The sequence below is a fragment of the Chenopodium album genome, chromosome 4, assembly GCF_948465745.1.
Source record: "Chenopodium album chromosome 4, dcCheAlbu1.1, whole genome shotgun sequence".
Classification (NCBI taxonomy): domain Eukaryota; kingdom Viridiplantae; phylum Streptophyta; class Magnoliopsida; order Caryophyllales; family Amaranthaceae; genus Chenopodium; species Chenopodium album.
The window spans coordinates 30,377,360-30,402,185 of record NC_137837.1 but is presented as its reverse complement, the minus strand read 5'-3'; positions in this window follow the sequence as shown (position 1 = coordinate 30,402,185).

Below are 24,826 nucleotides of genomic sequence, written 5' to 3'. Positions count from 1 at the left end.
CTGCCGTGTCACGGGAGTTTTCATTCGTGACACATTGGTCTCGCGCGTGACCTGCACGCTCCTTGAAGCTGTCAGCGAATATTCCTGGCATTTTGATTAAAATTGCACAATTTTCCGCTCAAATTGGACAGTTAGTTTCTCATTTAAATTACGCGGAAAATTCTAACTGACATTTAATGGGTAACAAAATTATCGTTTTACCCCTAGCAAGCGTCAAAGTCAATTTGTCGACATTTTAAACACCTAATATGGTCGGATAGTCGACTTGAAGGTGTGAATCATCTGCGGCCCACGTTCGGGGATAATCGAACTGTCATACACATACAATTTTCATCAATTATATTAGTTGTCGGTTTTCCTCAGGCATGGAAAGCATTATCGGTGGATTTTTCTTCAAGTATAGAAAACCGCGAAGTCGGTTTTCCTCAGGCATGGATAACATTATCGGTGAATTTTTCTTCAAGTATAGAAAACCGCCAAGTCAGCTTTCCTCAAGCATGGAAAGCGTTATCTGTGGATTTTTTTTTTCAAGTATAGAAAACTACCAAGTCGACTTTCCTTAAGCATGGAAGGCATTATCGGTGGAATTCTTCGAGCATAAAATGATACCAAAATCATACGTCGACTTTCCTCAAGCATGGAAAGTATCATCCGGTAGGTTTTGACAAGAGGAAAATGTATGTCGTTATCTACCCTTCCCCCAAGTCAAACTAAATTTGTAAACACCTAACCAACCTTATATGAATATAGGGCAAGTTAAGGGTCGATCCGTAGGGAATGCAATGATGAAAACTAGAGTCTAAGTCAAGCTACCTCGAAGATGGAGTTGAGATTATGGTTGGCACTATGGTAAACTAAAACAAGTCTAATCAAGTAAATCAAAGGTCTAAACACTAGGGATATGGGTTCCATATGCAAGTTCAATGATAATGCTAGTTTAGAGCTCAATCAATTAATTCAAGCAAACCCAATCAATTAGAGCAACTTTCAAATCAATTGTTCATGTCATTAAGAGTTGCAATGCAATCTAGATTAATCTTATAGGTTTATCACTCCTAGTCTAATCAATCACATGCAAAACTATGTCAACCAATTTAATTGCAACAAATCAATCAATCAAAGAGCATCAACTAGCAATTTCATTAATCAAACATGCTTCCCCCTTTCCCTAGCAACTAATCTACTCACTAATAATGGTGAAATTCAAGAACAAAAAACTAGAAATTGCATTGATCATCATTCTATATCAAAATCTAAGAGAAATCAAAATATTCAACAATATCAAACAAATCCAAAGAAAAACAAGCAACAAGCATAAATCAAATAGCAAGTAAGTAAGAGATGAAAGAAGGAAGAGATTCTCACTAATATTGATGATTGAAAATGAAGAAATCCAAACTTGATTGATCAAATGTTGAGTTACAAATCCAAAACCAAGAACTTCTCTCTAACTTCTATCTAAATTCTCTCTCTAAAACTAAGCTAATGAAAAATTATCAAAAAGTTGGTTTCAAAAAGGAATTACAATTCTATTTATAAGCAAAGAAGAAACCGGCAAATCCCGCGCCCTCTCCTGATGAACCCGCGGCCGCGGAGAAATGGGTGGGGAACCCTCCGCGGGCTATCTGGGCAACACCCGCGCCCGCGGCAGTATAAACCCGCGGCCGCGGCCAAAGATGTCGCGGCCGCGGCTAATCCTTTACTCCAAAAGCTCAATCTGGGGGTCGTGGTCTCTCTGAGACGGAGTGCCCTCTCCAAGTTTCCCGCGCCCGCGGAGAGGCCGCGGGGCAACCGCATGAAGTGCCTGCCAAAATCTGGCCATTTGTGCTTCTTGAGCCCACGCCCGCGGCTTCACTGACCTGCGCCCGCGGCCTGCTGGCAATACCTTGGAGACCTCTCCGAGGCCTCTCCAAGGCCTCTCTAAGCCCTCTCTAGCCAAATGCTTCTTCCTTGCTTGGTCATTAAGGTCCCAACTTGATTCCTTTGCAAAGGTGATTCTCCAAGTATCTACACAAGCAAACAAAGAAAGGAAATAAAAGGGAAAAAGAGCCAAATAAAAGGAAAACACGAGATAACACGAGAACCATAAAGAAAAGAGGAGAAAGAGAAACTAAAGGAAAAAGGACCAAAAATAATAGAAGAAAGCATGAAAAAGGGAAAAAAATAACCCTAAAAGACTACCCTATGAGTGCCATAAATGACACTCATCAAATTCCCCCAAGCTAGACTTTTGCTCGTCCCGAGCAAAACAAAGGCTAAAAAGGAAAAAGAAGGGCTTATTCGAAGCAAAAAGAAAAAGAGGGGCAAGAATTTACACTAAGACTCACTGTCGTAGGAATCACGGTTGTTTTTAGCTACAACAAGCCATTTAAACCCCTAGACCGCCCTAGAGGACGAGTGATGCTCTCGTAAGGGTATCCTAAGAGTTTACCCATAACTCTCCACCAAACCCCCAAGAGGCAAACCATAAAAGGAAAAGAAAGAGGAAAAAGGGAACAAAATCTTTACGAAATGGACTTTACAAAGAGACTATAATTCAAATGAATAACAACCTTTCTAAAGTGAATTATGGTGTGCACATTATAAGATACCTAAGGTTGATTGGAACATAAATATGCTAAGCATAGGAACTAGTTATCACACTTCACTTTCATCCCAAACGGTCTTACCGCGTGCCCCCTACTAATCTCATATCTCCCCTTAGTGAGCATCTCATAGATTCCGCGAAGGAACCGAAAAGAGATCAATATTTTGGGCTACTCGACATCTTGATTTCGCATCCCCTTTCCTTAGTTTACAACCCATGATTCCCTCCACCGATGAAAGACTCAACTCCTAGGTCCAAAGGTCTTCCCAAAGGTTGTAACGTAAGGCAAAAAGGGTTAAGGTAGGCTAAAATTTAAAATTTGGTGGTTATCCTAAATTGTGAAGCAAAGAACGACCAAATCTCAACACCAAACTTAAGTAATCACCAAACAAAAACGTATTAACATCCCCAAGCTTATTCAAAGCAACAATCTACAAACATAAGAACAAAAAGCACAAACGCTTTCCCCCCAAGCTAAAAGAAACATTGTCCTCAATGCATAGAGAGGAGAAAGACACTTGAATTTTTTTATTTTTTTTTTTATTTTTTTTTTATTTTTTTGCATTTTCTCATTTATAAATTTGTTTGTATTTTCTCGTATTCCTTAAAAGCATTCGTCCTTGCCTTTTTTCAATTCGGACGGCTTTTTCAAATATGCATTTATTAACATTTTTTCCTCTTTTACTAAGGACGGCTTTTACATAAGCATTTGCCATTATTTACCAAATATAAACATCTAAATTATGTGTACCAATTTGAACCAAACTCCAACTTCATAGACCACAATCACCAAACATTGACCCTTGCTTCACAAAAACCAAAAAGAAGGAGAACGAAACAAAAGGCTCAAGATATCTAATTATGCGGCTTGAATTAAAAGAGGGAAAAAGGTTCAAAGGGGTAACAAGTAGGCAAATGTATCCCAAACCAAAAAAAAAAAGCAAACATAAAGGGACTACCCTAGAAAAAGAAAATACCACCCCGAAAAGTTGTCTTTGTCCTCCCTAGGTACGTAGTTCGGTCACGGTCTTAGGAATCATACGCTAAGATTCTAGATTAGGTTTGCGAAAATCAAGGATCCATGCCGCTTATGCAAGAATTTGATGAAAGCTTGAACAAATATACATCTCACATGGTTGTAGCAAAAACTCACTAAGGTTGTCAAATCAAAGATAGGGAGCAACTACCAACATGCCACAAACGAGTAGAATCCGGTTTCATGATCCCCCTAGTTCTAGACAACTATCTTAGCATGCTTTATCCTAGAATCAACCAAACGTAATCTCAAACCGTGCATACCATTATTACCTAGGAAGACTATTATTCAAAAGAAAAATTCCATTGCATACAAGTCCAATTTTCAAAAAGAGAAAGAGTGAAAATAAAGCCTCAAAAAGTTATGCACACAAACAAGAATAAAATAAAGGGAAAGAAAAGAAAAGAGAAGATGAAAAACTTAGATAAGGACAAGAAAGGGAAAGAGGAAAAGGGCAAAGATGCAATCATAACACGTTAGTTCCAATCGACATACAAGCGGTCTAATGGCCACATCGCCAAAGACCCCAAACACACTAGGTGTTAAATTCATACATCCTCGAACCGTTAAACTTCCCATAAATCTAATCCTAATCTAAGCAACCAAGAAAATAGAGAAGTGAAAATAAAGAGGTAAAATAAGAAAGGCCTCACCAAGCGTCCGTGCTAAACTAAAGTACCCAAGGAGTAGGAACGTGCTTCTCCAAAAGGCTCCGCAATCCAAAGCATAGGCTACGAGCAAGGTGAGTTAAAGAAAAAGGCTATATATACAAAATGAAATTGTTAGTAACTTCCAAACAAACGCAAACGATAAAACACTTAGACACAAGCTATAAACAAAAACCTAGAGAAACCCATCATCATAAAAAAAAAAAATAAAAAATTCAATAAACTCCCAAAAACATCATGAAATGAAACAAAACAACAACAAGCAACAAACCAACGAGACCATTAGCAAAAATCCACCAAAAACCTTATCAAAGACTTCCCACCGAGCCCTAGGTGCCTCCCCCAAACCAAACATAAAACATCCTTTTTGACCCTCCCCCCTCACAAAATGAAGGCATCGACCGCGATGCCTACAAAAATGCAAAATAGGGAAGGGGGAGAACAAAAAGGGAAACAAACATGCATAAGGGGACTATTGGCCACTAGGGCCGACACCATCATCACCCGTATCAATCCCAACCTCCGGTGTAACCGGGAGGAAATCCATAGTGACCCTTGAATAGGTCAAGTTGAGATTGGGTCAATTGGTCGTAGGGCTCATGCTGAACAAGGAGCTCAGGGTGACGGGGGTGAACATACTAGTATGCGGGATCACCCCGATAATCACTCCCCCCCGAGACCCTATAATCATAAGGCGGGAAGTTGTGCCTTGGCACATCGGGGTCCTCAACACGTAGGGAGGTTGTCACCACCCCGGGAAGGTACCGGCCCTTGTTGGGGCGGCACATAATGGTAGATGTTCGGAGGTGTGACCTCCCCCCTACGCACACTAGCGTCATACAAGGCGCTAGTTTGATAAGACAAAGTCTTGTGGTTTGAGTACATACCTTGCATGCTCAATTACATGCGCTCCATGTTGGCTCTCATGGCCTCCATCTCTCGGAGATAGGCATCTCCTTGGAAATCTTGTTGTTGTTGTTGTCTTTGTTGTCTTCTTTCTCTTCTTCTTCTTTGAGCATCATCATGAAAATGCTCATGTTGTTGTTGTAGGGGATTAGCTGCCGGAGCGGCCAAAGATGCCGCGCCTGCAGCTAATCCCCTGCTCCCAAAGCTCAATTAGGGGGTCGCGGTCTCTCTGAGACGGATCGCCCTCTCCAAGTTTCCCGCGCCCATGGAGAGCCTGCTGGGCAACCGCGGGAAGTTCCTGCCAAAATCTGGCCATTTGTGCTTCTTGAGCCCGCACTCGCGGCTTCACTGACCCGCGCCCGCTGCCTGCTGGCAATACCTTGGAGACCTCTCCGAGGCCTCTCCAAGGCCTTACTAAGCCCTCTCTAGCCAAATGCTTCTTCCTTGATTGGTCATTTAGGTCCCAACTTGATTCCTTTGCAAAGGTGATTCTCTAAGTATCTACACAAGCAAAAAAAGAAAGGAAATAAAAGGGAAAAAGAGCCAAATAAAAGGAAAACACGAGAAAAACACGAGAACCATAAAGAAAAGAGGAGAAAGAGAAACTAAAGGAAAAAGGACCAAAAAAAAGAGAAGAAAGCATGAAAAAGGGAATGAAATAACCCTAAAAGACTACCCTATGAGTGTCATAAATGACACTCATCAGGTTTCTTCGGGCTTAGAAAGCTACCAAATTCATCAGTCGGCTTTCCTCAGGCATGGAAAGCGTTTCAACAAACGTCATCCGGTGGAATCCTTCAAGCATAGGAAGCTGCCAAACTTATTTGTCACCGATATACTAGTGCTAGATACGTATTCTATCCTTTTACTCTTTTATCTATGGAATTAACATTTTTTAGCAGGTATCGGCGTATACTGAGTGATTTAGGATCGCAGAACTCTGAAATCATTGTCCCTATCAACTACTTTGACTATCGTTTTCAAAACTGACGTTTCTACAAACTCAGTCAAAGTGGGGGCTTCTGTAACACCTAAAAATGTCTTTCTAAAGCCAAACCTGATGATGAACAATCTTTGACCACTTTTATTGGTCGGGTTCAGTATTTAATCCCGAGAGTGCTTAAAAAATCATATTTAATTAAATTCAATTTTTGAATAGTCCATGGATCAACCTTGATGTTTAGTCAAAGTATAGTTTTTTAATTTCAGCCCAAACCTTTTTTATTTTATTTTATTATTTTATTATTTATTTTGATCCAGACCTTTTATTTATTTTAATTTTTTTAGCCCAATTAATAGTAATAAATCAGAAATGGCCCGAAATTATCAATCGGCACTTAAAATTGCTGAACGAAATTAGGGTTCAAAATGAATTTAGACGGAAAAATGGACTGCAGGCTCCCGCGTGACGGTACAATCCACTGTGTCACATGAATGTTCCCCGTTTGACGGTGGAATTTCCTGTGAAAGGGTGCACTTGCTGTGACACGGGGGTTCTCGTGTCTTTTTCGCGTAAATCCATACTTTACTCGTGGTTCTGTCCTTAAGCCAAGGCGTGAAAGGTAGACCTGTTTGAGGGTTTAGCCCCAAATCAACTGTATTTAATTTAATTTAATTATTACTTTATTATTATTTCCTTGAAGTTACTAACTCATTTATTATTTTATAGCTACAAGCAAACAGAATCAAAGTAAGAATTATGTTCCATTTATTTATATTATTTTTCTAACGATTTTATATTGTTGGAATTATTGTTAAATTGCTTCAAATGTAATGTTTATTCTATTGTTATTTATCACCACATTGCATGTTTAAATATGTAATTGAAAATAACGCCTAATAAGATAATTTGGACAACTGGTTTAGGTTCCTTTTAATCTTGAGGTTTAATTATAGGGATCACAAATATTTTAGAATTATGTGTTTCATTAATATTAAACCGATTTAGCTAAATAATAGTTTGGAGCAATTTGAATCTCTGTTTGTATGCCTTTGAGATTGCAGGAATCATTTGTCGCTATAAGAATCGAGTAGAGGCCAATACGGGCAAATGTGACTCCATGACTCACTTCGCACCATCATCCTCGATCCTCCTTTCGTGGTTTCGAATCATATGGAGTTAGTAATCTCATGGATTATGAATGGGATGTAACCTTCACGGGTCAATCGTTGTTGCCTTCGTTGTTCCTTTATCGTGGTTGCCTTTTATGATCCGGGAACGGTTTACAAGTTCCTTAAAAACTTGTTGGCGGCTCCCTACTTTCCTTGACCCTAATCATATATTTCAATTCCCACTTCCTTTGAGTGCCAAATATATTCACACATGCTTTAAGGTAGGTACACTTCGAGTGACGCCTACACTAAGTGTTAAGATTATTTCGTGACTGTTCAAATTTTTTCGAACAACATGAAAAACTCTTCACACTTGGGGGGGTAATAATTCAAATAATATAAAAAAATTTTATAACGCTCGTAGCACAGGTGTCACGCGCTACTGGAATAGGTGCGTGCGGATGTCACGCGTAACAAATTTCGTTGAGCGCGACAGGCTCGCACAACCTCGGATGCTGCACGCACCACCTGACGGTGAACTACGAACCCAGATTTTTACGCTTGAAAAAAGTTTTGACTTTTAATTGCGACAAAAAGAGGACATTTCTTAAAAATAACATATACTCGGAAAAAAAAAATTAAACTTTGATTTGAATGTTTTACAAAGTTTGATTAATTTTTTTTATTTAATTTCTATTCAAGAGATTAAAAAAAAAGGTAGAACTACGCAGAGACCTGATTTCTTACTACAAATACGTAGGGAATCTTTATGATTCAGTCATATCAAAATTAAAAAAAATAAAGCTCATCTTTATTTTATTTAAAATCCAAAAGAGAGAGACATTATTGAATTAGATAGTAAATGACAAAAAAAAAAAAAAAAAAAACATAGTAGTGATTACACTTTTTCGAATTAAACTAATGATAAAATTGTTTAACACTCTAAGGTTTTACTATATCCTTGATTGTCACAGATGATGGAGGAGTAGTTTCCATCACAGTATTTTCAGAAACCTTGGAGCTCTCCCCTATACTCTTCTTTTTCACCAAATCATTGTTTTTCAATTTAGGGATTGGGGCCTTTGCAACCTGTTTTCCTTTCCCTTTGACGATTGGAGGTTTCTTACGAGTATTTTGTGAAGGTTCTTTGATTCTCACACCTTGTTGCGCGGGTTTGGAGGGAGCTTTCATTTTTGTTTCCTTCAGACGAGCCTTTGGGGATGAAAAGTCTAATTTTCTTCTCACTCCTTTTTTTAGGCCACTAGGAGGAGTAGTAATGGTTGAATGCATCAAAGGCTTAGGTGGATTACGAGCGGTGAAGACTTGATGTTGAGATCGAGCCTTTTTTAATTTGCCCTTATCCGCCGCATTCATCCAATCTTCGTAAAAGGAAGATAATACAATACTCGTTGTAGGATTTTGTACTACCTACCTTGGAAGACTTGACCAATATTCCATCCAAAAAAGGAATTCTTTCGGGTTTAAAGATCACATCTTTAGGGGCATCACAATCTTGTGGGGGAATGATTTGTTTCATCCCGTATTGTCTCATTACCCTACAAGGAAAAATATAAGTGGTACTAGATAAGCCTAGAAGTCTAATATAAGGGAAATTAAAACTATTTCCCACCATACTACTTATGTTCCACCATGGAATCACAAAGCGTATGTTAGGAACCCGTGACATAAAAACGACGTCCATTCTTCTTCACTCTTATGCTAGTAAAGAATTTGACTCCCAGGGAATGTCCTTACTCCGTTAGCTTCAAGATTTTGTTTTTGATCAACAATTCGCAAACGCTCCATGAGCCAAATCTATAAAAAAATAAAAAAAAAATAGTTTGCGATTTACACAAGCAGGTGGCGTGTGCATCAAAACAAGTTGCGCGCGCCAACCGTGCGCATCGCAGAAGATTGCGCTGGTTTTTTAGTCATGTTGTCACGAGGGGAGACGAGGTGTTCAATAAATTGGATCAAATTCACGCCTCCAATGTTAGTCATGTCATTGTCAGACAAACCAAATAATCTTTGAAATATAGGTTAGAAATCCGACAAGGTAGGCGCATAGGTCACAGGGAGAGCGTTTGTAGGGAAGCCTAGAAAGGCCTTAAACTCGCAGGGGAGTGGGACAATCTCGTCCCCTTTGAACATGAAAAGATGATGGTTAGAGTCCCAATGGTTGAAGGCGGCATTAAGAAAATCAAAATTAATCACTAGTTGCATATAAATCAACAAAGGCTCTAGGTGGTAAATTTTGAAAGCTAGATTATCCTCGATTGAGAGGGAGGTGACCCGTTTCTTCAAGCGTTGTTCAAAGGTTTTCACCATTGTTCCAATTAAAAAAAAAAAAGAGAAAGAGAATTTAGAGAGATTAATTCTTTTTGGATTCTTATTACTAAGTGAATGAATGCGAGATACTTAAAAGCCTACACGAATCGTGTTTAAAAAGACCCAGAAGGGGCAAAAGTTTGGCAATTTTCGCTCGAAGGAAAGTTCACCAGCAGGTGTCGCGCGCAATTCATAAGTTAGGATTATTTCCGTATTTTGGACTACGTAATGACGGGATCCCATGAGATTTTAAGACAAATCATACGCTTACCTTTTACTAACCTTTGTGTCCTTTTCCTTAATATTTTCATACTTTTCATATTCTCTTTTTTATTTTCCTTTACTTTCAATTTATTTTTTCCTTTTATCCTTTCTTTTTTCTATTCCCTTGTTTCCTTTTTAATTTTTTTTCGAGGGGGGGTAAGTCGGGAATCTTTCCCTCCCTTGGAAAATTTTTGCAAATTTTTTTATATAATAATAAAAAAAAGAAAAAAAGGTAGAAAATAAAAAATAATAAAAAAAACGTACACATGGAAACAAAAAAAAATAACATATATACAAAAAATGTGTCACATGTACAACAAAAAATATATACATTTGTATCCTAATATAAAAAAATGTGTGTACAAAGAAGTCAGGATGGTCGGCAACTCCGAGACGGTTGCTGCACATCCTACAAAATCCGAACGAAGATTAATACATAAAATATGTGATAACTTCGTTAAAATAAAAATAAATAATAAACATACCGCGACCATCCGATCATCACTGCGTGACAAAGTGAGGAGAGCTCTCCGATAAGTAGCTCGGAAAGCGCGCAAAGTCCTCAACATGTCATTCACGGTCTCTCGCGGAACCTGTTCCAAAAGACAAGGACAGATAGCAAAAATGAATATGAAAATATATAAAAATACATATGCATACGGAACATACTGACTCAACCGTCTCATGATCAAATGGTATCCCCTCCTCATCCTCCAGTGCTAGAAGTATCTCACGAATTACCGACTCAACGGCATCAGTATACGTGATCTCCGCTGTAGGAGGCACCCAACCACCTAGCTCAACCCGCTGAAAAATAAATAAAAGGGTCAAAGTTAGGAAAAAATAAATATAAATAACAATAGAGAGTTAAAGTACAAACCGGAACAAAAGCTAGGAAAGGAGGCAGCTTGGATGCAATGAAAGTCGGATACGATGCATCCGGCAGCACCAGCTGCTCCGCTTGATAATCAAGGATCGCATGGGCTCGATACTCGGTAGAAACAAGTCCGGACATAACATCCGTATCGGTGGATCCACGGGAACCATGGGCTCCTCAAATGCAGACTGCAAGAGAACACGCTCGCCTAAAACCAAGCGTTTATCCTCTGAAGGACTGGAAGTCCCTGATAAAGAGCCCAGAGACGGCAACGAATCATGCCGGACCGAACAACCTCAAGGACTCCGACGATCAAACTCCAAGGACGAAGATCAATCTAGAAACACAACCACATGAAAAATCGTCAGAAAATAAATAAAATTAAAAGACGCACATGTAGTTGGAATACTCACTGACGCACGAGTCACCGAAAGGATCCTCTGGCGAAAGTCGCCGGCAGAAGTGGCTCGTCTCTTCTTAATCGTGAGTAATCGATGCCCGATAGGAAAACGAGCAGCCCCAAGAATCCTGGGGGCTAAGAATGGCAGGTACTAGTATCCCCAAGCCTGAAACCGAAAAAAAGGATAAGCCCAAAGAAGAAAAGAAAAAATAATCGAAAGAAGCTTAAGGTATGTACCTCAAGGATACAACCGTTCCACGTAAGGGAGATCCGAGGCACCTTAGTAGCTGTTGCAGAATCCATCACTCGGGTCGCCTCGCCCATAGCTATAAGTATACGGGCATACGACACCTGCGCCCAACTAAGATTACCTACTTGCCCCAAATCACTAAGGCAAATAAGTAACCAAATAGAAAAATGTTCTCCTCAATCACTCAAGATAGTGACGGAAAGAACGTGAGCAATGTATATCCGACCTAGCAGCTTAGGTGTACACTGTCGATTAAGCTCGTTAGCCGACAACTCCTCGGCAAGAACCGAGTTCGCACAAGACTACACGTACACGTGAAAGGCCGACGCAAGACAGTCCCCCACAAGGTCGCGTAGTCTCTCGTCAGACCCCTTAACAAACTCTATGGCTACGGGCTTGCCTCCAAAGGAAAACCTGTAATCATAGAGAAATCGAAAGGGGTAACTGTCATATCTCCCCATGGAAAGTGGAAAGTGTTGGTGGAATCCCACCAAAACTCCAGCAATCCACGAAGAAAAGCTGACGATGCAAGCTGACTTGATAAATCCCGAAGAGCTGTCAGCTGGGAGTCAATCCCCGAAAGCTCCACAATCTCCTGTGCCCCCTCGGGAAAACTCTCAAAACGGGCTCGTAGGTCACCAGAGCCATATAAACGCATGCTAGGCTCACTCTTAGGAAAAAAAAATAATAAATCGATTATGGTTTACAAAGGAGAAGAAATAAAGGAAAAGATAAAGAAATGAAGGCGCAAAGAACTCACGATGTCACGCCACCCTCTGATCGAGACATGATGGTTTGGGTCCCACTTAAGAACCCTAGGATCCCAGTAGGGAGGAGCCTCCCAAACCACATCCTCCTGGCGCATCGATCGGCTGTGACGCGTCGCTCTCGAACTTCCTCTCAAGGACGGGTCACCCTCTTTCGAGTGCGAACCGCCTCGTTAGGACCCTCTAGAATCTCCTCACCATCGACGAATGGAGGCGAGTCCATGCTATGATAGATAATGTTTTTTTATTAGTTTACTTTATTTCCTAAACTAAACTAATATACGTATTCTAGACCCATTTTTGCAGCATAACGGTTGCCGATAGGGCAAAACACGAAAATCGAAGGCCACCCATACTTGGGGGCTACGATACCTCAATTAAACTTAGTAAATGGGGGCTTCTAACACCCACAAAAGCTATCCTATACCAGTTTCAACTAAGCATTCAAGAGATTGTATTTCAAAATCTCAAAGAATTAACTACTCTTAGACGAATAACAGTAATATAAACATGATTATCATCTACCAAACAATTTTGAGGTTTAAACATGGCAAAAATAAGCTAAGAGTATGTTTCGCGCTATTTTTTAACAATTCAAAATTCGCAAAAATGAATTATGAAAGTAATATTGGTTCCATCAATATAATGTACTTCATAATCAGCAAGTGTAACCAAAATGAGCAAGAAACAGCAATAAAAATCGAGTAAAATTTGAAGAAAAAGTGCAAGAACGAACTTGGACAAAGAAATGCTCATATAAGGTTCAATACATAACCATTTTTCATGAAATTTGTTGTAAAACACTCTTTAAACATATTATAAAAACATGGAACAAACAATTTCAAGAATAATAGACCGAATCCAATACCCCCAAATTCGAAATCTTGGGTTCAACCGTTCGAAAATCATCCCAATTAAGCCAAAATCAAACGAAATAAAACAAAAAAATTACATTGGATTATGGCAAATATGAATAAGGGAAAAGATCTACTTCCTTTAGCTTCGAAAAACAAGAAAATCCTAGCTTCATAGAGAGAGAAAGGGGTGAAAATGGCGAAGGAAGGAGTAAGAGAATGCGAAATGAAAATCGTGCTCAACGATTTAATTATGCTGACATAAATGTCGCGCGCAACTGAATCTGTTGCACGTGACATACTAGCGCAACTCAGAACGATGCGTGGGCCTGGCCAGCGCGACTCACTGAGTTGCGCGCGGATACTTGTCACTAAAATGACCGGAATCTTTATTTCGATGCCTTCGATCATTTTTCAACGGTTTTTGCTCGTTATTAGACGTAATGACATGTAAATTATCAAAATCTTTAAAATTGCTTTGTATATTGTAGTTTGTTTTCTTCTTTATTAGTTTTTTTGCATAATTCTTGCTTGCACACCGTGTTTTGTGCCTTCCCTAAGCATACGTTTTGAACGTTTTTCGTAAGAGTGTCTTAAGACGTTCCGTGGTGGTGCTTTACGTAAAAGCACCCATAGACAAGTTTGTCATTTTACTGTACAAACGTTACAAATGTCTGGCTTTTCTTATTTTTTCACGTCTGAAGCAAAAAGGAAGGCGTTGTCATGAAGCGTAAAAATGCAAAATGCGTATCGTACGGCGCAAAATTTCACTTCAGGTCAAGCTTTGCGAAATCCACCTCCCGGAACTTAAAGTGGAGGATTACTTTAGGCATTAGCTCACGAGTCGGCAGGTGCGCCGAACCATCAGGAACAGACACTTCTTGATTGGAAGCAAACACGGTAGTTAGTGAGCATACTAGCTTACCGAACAGTTAGGGTGACCGTCCACCCCCTGTATAAAGAAGCGGCGAGACGATGTCGCGCCTATGTAGTCACGTGCCCCCAGTCCTTAGACACGTGTACTCATCTTGTGGACAAAACTGCTGAGATAGTTGCTAACTTTCTTCCCTCTTACTAGATTTGGATATATGCCTCCAGTCCTGAGACATGTATTTCTATCTTGTGGACTTCCGGCTCGAATACCGAAAACCCCTTTTTCATCTCTTTACTTTGTTAAAGGAGGGCTAAAGTTTCAATGACATATCAAGGGACTTTAGACTAACGATGACATGAATGAGAGGAAATCATCCTCTTTTATTCTTTTAAAACCAATCTCTTCTCATGACTTGACATCACCCATAACACCTTTACTTGTAAAAGCGTTCTACAATTGCAAAGGGTGAATCTAGATTCTTTAATGCGTTAAGACTAGGGAAAAACTTTTTCTAGCCTTAATAGCTACTTGTTTCGAACACTTAGCGAACCAAGAATCGTTTTCGCATCCTTAAACATTTCTGAAAGATTCTCTATTCTTTGAGAACTTCGTAGAATGAGTCTCGGATTTATTTCCGTGACTACTTTGATCATCATCTATTCTAGCTTTGATCAAAGTGGGGGCTAACTGTAGACATCAACTTTTGGCCTTCCGTCCCGACAAGAAGTGCAATGACGATAAATAAAACCATTTTCGTGTTATATTGAAGTGGAAAATGCTTATTGATAACTGGTTAAGCCACAAAACAAAAAAACTAGCCGAAACTGAACAAACAAATCTAAAATGAGGTCTAATTAACTAAATTCGATCAATATTAGACTTAAGACCCTGCTTAAAACTCAATAATGACGGATATAGGAGCGCTTAGGTTAAATTTTAATGCTGCCACAGGAAAATCCGCGCGCATCTCAATCAGTCGCGCTAAGCAGGCCCGCGTAACTAATTCAGTTGCGTGCAACACTCAGCGCAACCTCCAGCGATGCGCTCGCAGAAGATTCAGAATTTTATCAAAATAAAAAATCGAATCTCACCATAATTCCGCGCGCAAGAAAATCAGTGTTATGGGCAGCGCAACCCAATCACTTGCCGATTACGGACAAGACTCTAGAGGTGTACACTGCCAATTAAGCTCGTTAGCCATCAACTCGTCGGCAAGAACCAAGTACGGACAAAACTGCACGTACACGTGAAGGGCCACTGAAAGACAGTACCCCACAAGGTCGCGCAGTCTCTCTTCTAACCCCTTAACGAACTCTATGGCTACGGGCTCGCCTTTAAAAGGAAAACCCATAATCATCATAGAGAAATCGAAAGGGGTTACTGTCATTTCTCCCCATGGAAAGTGAAAAGTGTTGGTGGAATTCCACCAAAACTCCAGCAATCTACGGAGGAAAGCTGACGACGCAAGCTGACTCGATAAATCCCGAAGAGCCGCTAGCTGGGAGTCAATCCCCGAAAACTCAATAATCACCTTTGCCACCTCGGGCAAACTCTAAAAACGGGCTCGTAGGTCACCAGAGTCGTATAAACGCATTTTAGGCTCACTCTTAGGAAAATAAAAAAATAATAAAAAAACGGTTATGGTTTAAAAAGGAGAAGAAACAAAGGAAAAGATAAAGAAATGAAGGCGCAAAGAACTCACGATGCCACGCCACCCTCTGATCGAGACATGATGGTCTGGATCCCAATTAAGGACCCTTGGATCCCAGTTGGAAGGAGCCTCCCAAACCACATCCTCGTGGCGATGTCGATCGGCTGCGACGCGCGCTCTCGATCCTCCTCTCAAGGACGGGTCACCCTCTTTTAAGGGCGAACCGCCTCGTTAGGACCCGCTAGAATCTCCTCAGCATCAACGAATGGAGGCGAGTCCATGCTATGATAGATAAAGTTTCTTTATTAGTTTATTTTATTTCCTAGTGTAAACTAATATACGTATTCCAGGCCCATTTTGGCAGCATAACGGCTGTCGATAGGGCAAAAAAAGAAAATCGAATGCCACCCATACTTGGGGGCTACGATACCACAGTTAACCTCAGTAAATGGGGGCTTCTAACACCCACAAAAGTGATGAGTGACATTTATATCACTTCTAGGATAGTGTTTATGCCTTGTTTTAGCTTGTCTTAGGGTGTTTTGTAGTTTTTTTGTTGGTGTTTTGTAGTTGTTTTGTTCAAATAATGCGTGCATACATGTCTCGATGTGTTTTTAATGAAATCGCGTATATTCTTGAATGTTTGCCTTCATTGCGTGTTTGCACCGTTCCCTATACATTATTGCTTCCCTTAGTGTTTGTGCTTAGGTATTTGAATTCTTGGATTGCATAGAAAAGCCAAGGAAGCATGAGAGAAGAATCGAAGAAAGCAAGGTGCAAGGGCGCGCACAATTTGCACAGGCGAGCGGCTGGAGTGTACGGGCGCGCGGCTGGAGTGTGCGGGCTCGCAGCCCTATCAGAACCCACGCAAAAGAGGCAAAATTGCAGAATCGAGGCAGAAAGTTTTGCGCGGCATGCGTGCAACCTGTGCACGGGCGCACACTCTCTTGCGCAGGTGTACACCCAAGGCGCGCGGGTGCACAACTCAGCCAGCAAGCCCCAACCCACAAAGGTTCGGGCGCGCAGCCGTCTTGCGCTGGCGCACATTCTGTTGCGCGGGCGCACAGATACCTTACGCGGTCGCACATATACCATGCAAGCCTTGTTTTTGTACGGGGGAACTTCATTTTTGTACGGGGGAACTTCATTTTTTTCCTTTAGATCTTTTTCCCTTGTTTTAGTAGAGCTTCTCTCTCTTAGGGTTAGATTAGTATTTTCTTTCTCTAGTTTAGGAGTAGTTTTAGAGAGAGAGAGCTTGGATTTCCATGGAGTTTTTAAGAGGTTGAAGAAGCAACTTTGTGGAACTTCTTCGAATCTATTCAATGAGCATTTTCTAACTTTCTCTCATCTTTATTGCTTTGCTTAATTTTCTCTTTTTGCTTTTTGTTTATTGATTTAGATAGATTAATTAGTTTGTTTGTTTAATCTTGTTTTTATTCTTTTTTTACCTTGTTTTCCATGTCTATCTTCATTATGTTAGCTTAGGTCTTGTTCTAGGGAATTAGATGAAGGTTACATCAATAAATTGAATGATTGATTGTGAATAGTATGAAATTATTTCTTGATTATTGTGTACGGATGATGCTTTTATTGAAAGGAATGGTGTCCTTCGAACAAGTGTATTATTTATGTGGCGGGTTCAGAATTATTAGAAAGCTAATATATTCAGTAAGGTCAAGTGATCGGAATGCCTAGGAGGAGGCCGCTTCCGATCAGTAATATTAATATAATTAATATTAAAGCTTAATCTTGACTGACCCCTTCGGGTCACACCCAAGCAAAATATACGAACCGACTCGACGAATAAATTCGGAAAAAATAAATTCGTCGCCCGAGTGTTAAATATTTAGACGTCGGAAATTCGAGCTTAGAGCGTCGAAACCGAGCGTCGAAAGTCGGGTCAAAAATAATAAAAAGATGAGACGACAAATTAGTAATAAATCAATAATGACCAAAATACCCCTAGCATCGGAATCCCGAGTGGCAGGGGATTAGCCGAGCTAGCAGCCCGCACCATGTGCGAGGCATGCTATCAACGCGTGGCTAGCAGCCCGCACCATGTGTGAGGCATGCTAGCATAGCACGGCCAGCAGCCCGCAAGCACTGTGTGGCCTGCTGGCGTGCGCTGCTGCTAGCAGCCCGCACATGTGCGTGGCTAGCTAGCAGCGCCCTCGGCATCAGCAGCCCGCACTGATGTGCGTGGGCGTGCTGGGCCGAGCTGGCAGCAGCTAGCATCCCGCACGGTGCAATGCTAGCTGGGCCGTGGGCCTAGGTCTGGTAGAAAGGGGAAGCTAGTAAGTATGATTGCTTTTTGGTGTGGACAAGTGTCACAAGGAGAGGAAGGAGTGGAGAGCAAGTATAGTCCCCTCCTCTCCAAGTGGTCCATACTCCTCTTTACTTATGACTAGGACACTTGTTGATTTATTACTTGATTATATATTTAATTTAATTTAGCTTTAAATTAATTTGTGGAATTTCTTAATCCCACATTGATGGGATAGAAATTCCCACTCATACTTTCCTCCATAAATACCAACCTTGGGATTTGGAGTAAAGTGCTTGAGTGGGAGTTAGAAAGAGCATTCCATATTTTGGAAAAACTCTTAAACTCCATTAACACTTGGGTTTTGGTCGGACCTTGCTAACTCCAAGTTAGCGGTCCTAAAAAGTCGTGTTCTTCCTTTGTGGGTGGATACCGTTGGAGGCACGGCATTTGCAGTGCTCAAGGCTTTCAAGTAAGAGCCCGTTTTGAGAAAGCGAAGCTCGCTTCAAGGGTATGATTCGTTCTTCCTTTTTCTTGTGTTTATTTATTTATGTTTTATGGTTTTATTACTTACGAGTGGTTCCTTGGGTCGGGGTTGTTTCCGCGGTGAGTCGGACTCACCAATCCCCAACAGCGGTATCGGAGCCCTACTCGTTTATTTTTATAAACATGTTTTTCAAGGTTTATTTTGGCTTATTTTTCTGGTTTAAGGTGCTAATTAGATTAGTAGCTCGGTTTTATTTATTTTAATCCCATTTTTTATGTCGAATTTGGCCAAGAACCTAGATTTTCGCCCAAAAATAGTGAATTTTGGGTAGAAAAGGTGTTCTAGAAAGGTTTTTATCATTTCGGGGATGTGATTTTAGCCAAATTCTGACCAAAAATGCCTTTTTCGAGTGATTTTTCGTTTTTGACGAAAAATTTTAAGTCTTTTCTGACCTTGAAATTAATGGCATAACTTGTTGATAATGTGGTTGATTATTTGCATTATTTTCTGCATTTTTAATTCCCCTTAAAGCACACTTACTTGGTAGTATTTGATGCTTAAAGGTTGATTTATTTTCACATAATTGCAAACTAATTGCTTTTTAGTGTGAAAATTTTTGTTTTAAGACTTCTTAAGTGTTAAAGATTCAATTTTTATTTGTGATAAGTGATTGAAACTTTAATAACCACTAAATTCCATGTTATTTTGTGTTAAACTTTGTTGTTTTAATCATTTTGAGTGTATTGGAAACATAAAGTGAGAAATTGATTAAATTAAAAGTGAGAAATTGATTAAATTAAAAGTGAGAAATTTCCTCAACTTTGTTATTGCACCAAGCTAAACCAATTTAATTAAGAATGGTTCTTGGAATTATTTTGTTTATTTGCAATTTGAAATTTTATTAAGTTGGACTTGTTTAAAATTTTTTCATTTTTGCTCTTTAAGTTAGTTCTAAAATTAATTTAGAATTAATTAATTATGTCTCGCAAAATGGGATCAAATCCCGAGGCCATGGCACGCAAAATGAGGCAAAGAACCACACTTGGCTAGCCGGGCTGCATAGCAACCCGCATGTGGCTGCCAAGGTGGCTGCCCCGCCTTGCGTACGGCCTTATGCGCGGTAGCAGCACACGGCCACAGCAGCCACGCAGCAGCAGCCATGGCTGTGCGTGCGCGTGCGTGCGGCAGTGGCAGCAGCTCAAGGCTGCTTGCCGCGGGCCGTGTTTGCGGAGCTTTTGTGTGTGTATGTGCTTGGTGCGGTGAGGCGAATGGCCGTAGTGTGCTTGGTTTGCACGAGCCGCGATTATTCAAGTTTCCTTGGCAAAATGCTTAAAGCGAAAGCCACTTGAAATACGGTTGGCTTAATATTGCTTATTTTGCCGTTTTATTTATTTTAATTAATTTTGTTTATTTTAATTAAAATTTTAGGAGGCTAGGCCTCGGTTTTGAGCAGCATTGGCAAAATTTTATTTTGAAAAGTTTGGGTGCTACCGATTTAATTAATTGGATTAATTAAGGGAAATGCGGAATTTAGTGGGAGCTTCAATTATTAATGACGTCAATTACATAATCGGTTAAACAACTTTGACTAGTTTTAATTAGGCTTGTTAATCGGATTAACCACCTAGATTAGTTACTAGTGCGCGCGTTGTTTAAATGCTTTTTACTTGTTTGATATTGTAAATTGCATGGGCCATTCACAAATAGTGAATGGATGAATGGAATGTATATTCTCTCTCACAGGTTTCATGAAATGGCAACTAGTGGGACCCGATTAGGATAGAAAATACGGACTACGTGCCGTTATGTATTTTTGTAAATCTAAATATGGTGTACGCACCGTTAAGTATTTTTGTACCTTAATATTTAGATTATTCCTAGTCGTAGACACTAGTATTTGCATAGTTTGGTTAAGTCTTGAAGACGACGTATCTTGGAAGACAAAGCCTTGAATTGCAAATGAAGACCTTTTGAAGACTTGAAGAATTCAAGGGGTCATGCTAGTTGCCAATATGCATCTATTATTTCGCTTTATATTTTATGCTTATATATACATGTGAATTATTCGTTAGATGCATGTTTAGGTTTTCTTTATGTTTCGATTATTAGTTAAGTTCACTTAAATCAACCAGCATAGAAATCACAGGTTCCTAATAATATTGAGTCAAACATGCCTTTCCAAAACAACACTTACCAACCTAACGAGGGTGATGGTAGGCTACGCCAAAGCGAGGTGCGATCACTTCTCCAAGGCTCATAAGGCACACCGGGTGTGCACGTTGGTTTTGGTTGAACTCATCGGTATGAGTGAGGAGTCCTCACTTACCGTGGCAAAAGAGATACATCGTCAAAGATGCATTAGATGCAACGATTATCTAACCAAGAGTGGCTTAGAGCCATTAGCAGGGCAATGCTTACCTTAGAAGATTGAGTGTTAAGAGAAGCCAAAGCATGCTTAACCACTCTTTGTTTCTTTGGATCTTGGAATCGCCTTATTTTCGCCAAATAGGGACAATTTTTATGCGTAAATAAGACGTTTAATAAGATTGAAGTTTGTATGAATGCTATTAAATTTCAAAATTATTATGTTCTAGATAAATGGTTATACTTTGCACTTATATTATAGTATTCTAAACCAAATAATATTGTTTCCATGATTGGTAAAGGAAATCCTTGAGAATAGTTCTCAAAGACAGGAAAAGCATTTCTTAAATAAAATTCTCATAAATGACTTTTATAACTAAGTCCGAAAGGACGGTTGGACATTATGTATTCAATATACTATGTAGTTTTGATAAAACATGAGGTATTGAGTTGCAAACTCAAGATTGTCAATGTTTGACAACCAATGTATCTTTTCGCATCATACATAATTGAGTAGGACTCATTGATGTAGTAATTCGAGTAAGAATTAATGGAAAAGACAGAACTTTGTTTTACGGCGCACTAGGTGCTTCATTATGCCTAACAAAGTATAAGAGTCAAGGTACTTAAAGAAATAATTCTTAAAGTTAGATTATGAGATATTGTATGATAAGAAATATAGGAAAGAAGGAACAAAGAAAAGGAATTAGACTCCTTTTTAACTCATGAGTTCATGTTATTGTAGTTAACTTAGCAATTCGTTATCTTCACAAGTATTGGATACTGCTTGAGTGTTCCACTATGATAGTTACCTCAAACTATTGAAGTTAAGCTAAGTTATCGACTTACAAGCTTATAATGAAGTAAGAAGAGCTACATCAGTTGTAAGGTCGTATGTTTTGTTTAAAGACCTTTTAAGCCAAAGGCTGGAACAAATAATGGTTATTATGTTCCATAATCAGCAATTGATTCGTTTACACACGGAAAGACTCACATTCAAAGTAATGAGCAATAGTTGCGAGATTTATTTGAATGGCATGGTTATCCAAGCGTTGAGTCAAGAATGCTTGATTATAAATAAACATTTCCCTAACATGAATAACTCACTAAGTTCAAGTCATGGGCTTGATTTGCGTTCCAAAAATATTTAGCAATGTCATATCGACAAGAACGTTCTCAAGATTCTATTAGATAGGCTCTTGATAGTTTCTCGATTTGGAATCATTCTAAGGCAAGCAAGTCTTAGTTGTTGAAATCGACAAAGCTGAGAGCTATTGTTCTTTGTATAGACTATTGACTCCGAAGGCTAAAGAGGAATCAATTACTTCAACGTTTCACAAAGAATTTGAAAGGATATGGCTATATTCATCAAATGTGAACAAACTTAACCTGATTAGCTCAAGATTCTAGTGAAGTAGAGAATCGACTTGGAAAGATATCAAAACTTCTAGATTAGATCGAACAATGTTTGCTTGAGCCAAGCATGACCATCTCAAAGTTATGAATGGAAATTTTCATAAAGAACTCCACAAAGAACATAGTGTGTCCTCACAGAGACCTCGATGTCATTGGAAAATGACTCAAACGATGATGGTTCACAACCCTTCCTATAAAGTTCTTAAAGATTTGCACAAATGACTAATGTTACACTAAACAATATGTCGAAACTAAGAAAGGACGCCATATTCAGTTATGGATAGAAATAACTTCTAAAAGTCTTTTCAAGTATATGTCTAAGGCTCTTAGTCTCAGTGGGAGTTCACTAGCTCAGTGGGAGCTAAGTGGCTCAGTGGGAGCTAGGTGGCTCAGTGGGAGCTGAATGGCTCAAAAAAGACTAAAGATAGCTCAAGTGGGAGCTAACTGTTTGTTTCACAATGAACTTTTACCCAAAGACAATATACATGTCTCTTTGTAAGCATTCAAGTGAGACTACGGGCATTACCTCCAAATCCTAATTGAGAACATTAATATTGTTGCTCTAAGTGGTGTCTTTCTGGAAAGTAACACGTTTCCAAAACGACAAGTGGGAGGAAAATGAACTCGATGACCATCGAGCTTAGCAACAAACTAGAACTGAGAATCTCGGAAGACCTTAAAGGACTTCATGAGAATTCTTAATCAAGAATACTCAAAAGGACATTACAAGTGCCTTAAAAGAGAATTCATTACTCATAAAACATTAAAAAAGTTGGAGTAAGATCAATATGATAAAAGGGCTTTGAAAGCGCCTTAAAACTCAGTGTTTGATGCAATTACCCCGTATAGGTATAGAATTCATCAAAGGCTTGGATTGAATCCTATAAATTTTCTATTAAGTAAGAAATAAACCTATGACTTACAAGCAAAGGAATAATGTCTTTTAAGATAGCTACGAGAAATCCAAATTCCTAATGATAGTTAGAGGCCAGCATGAAAATCCGAAATAGATTCCATGTTTGAAAATCATGTTCGAAACTTGATTAATTTGCATGAAGGATGAAAGATCCATCAATTGCAAATAAGTTTTCAAGGAGAAAACTAACAAATGTTGAAATGTATATGCATACATAGCTAGATTTGTTGAAAAGGATATAATTAATTTCAAGGAGTTGATATTAATAAAAACCTATTCACCAATCGGAATGCTTAAGTCTTTTCGTGATTGATCTAGCAAAATTGCACATATGAAATATGGAAAAATAGATACCAAAACCGCCTTCTCAAAATAGGATCTAGGAAGTGACTATGCAATAGTCTAAGGGTTTTGAAAATCTAAATAATGCTAGATTTGAAAGCAAGCACATGGAATCCGTCATGGGATTAAAGGAAGCATTGCATGAAGGAATTGGAACGTGTTTTCTCATAAAGTTAATAAGAGGATTGACTTTTGGAGAAACATAGAAATTCTGATGAACAAGAATTTTAGTGGGAGCAAAAGTAAAGGTCCAACGAGAAGTTTACGAACTCTATTGTGAAACAACTATCAAATGCTAAATGCTTAGATTTGAAAGTATTTTCGACAATGGACCAAGCTAAAGACAATACTTAGTACATGTTGAGAATTAAGTTCTATGTTATAGACTTAATTAAATGTTTAAATGTGTAAAGGAATTTACCATGTTAAACATGAAAGACTTTGAAAGGCTTTCGACCCATATATGTATGAAGCTAAGTAAATGTTTGAACTAAGTATAAGCTAGGATAAATACTAATTCAAGCAAGAAAGACTCTAGTAAGAGACTTTCAACCATATCACATAGCGAACATTTTGGCAAGACTTAGTGTAACTGAATGAGCTAAATGTCACATGGATGAAATAGAATTGAGAATCATTCTAGAATTAAATCAATCATGTAAAGCTATAATATGGAATCGTCAAACGACTTACTTAGAGCTATAATACTAGTCGACATTAATTTAAGTATTAGATCATTAGATTATAGTCAAGAACATCCATAGTACTTAAATAAGTAGTTGGATAAGTTCTTGGCGCATGTAAACAAATACCACTTGAGTTTTGATGTTGCAAGCACAAACCTTAACAAGGATTAGATCCTTAGCAAGGAAGCCATTTATAAGCACGAGGCAAGAAGTGTCGTGGCTTGAGAATGGTAACATGGATATGCATCCATGTATAATGTGCGGAAATTTAAGATAAATTTCCATGATCGTAAGTGATTTGAGTATTCCAAATCATTGTGAGTCGTTTGGAGTGAAATCCGTGCAAGGCATCATCGGAGAGTCTACTAAAACATATGTTGAGAATATTGTTGCCTTAAAGGCAATAATAAGATAGATGTTAAATGGAAAAGTTCGTTGTTGAACATTGATGATTGTAGGTTGTCAAGTAGAAGGTCTCAAATCATGAAAGTGAGTGGGAGCCATTGCTTGGACAACAAATCATGAATCACATGTAATCCATTAACACTCTCAAAATTTTATCATCTTATTATGGAAATGGTGGATAATGAAGATGCTAAGGTTTGCAAAGTAATTATAACTAAACCTATGCAATAAGTGAACGACAACATTCATAATTGCATGAAATAAATCAAGAATATCAAATATGAGTGTGATTTCTATGAATGTTTTATGAAGAGTACTACTCTTAAAACATTTGGGAAAAACCATTTATCATAAGATGAAACATTGTGAAGTTTCATAGGGGAATAAAATATTTCTAAATATTCCACAAAACTATTTAATTGTGGTTTAGAAT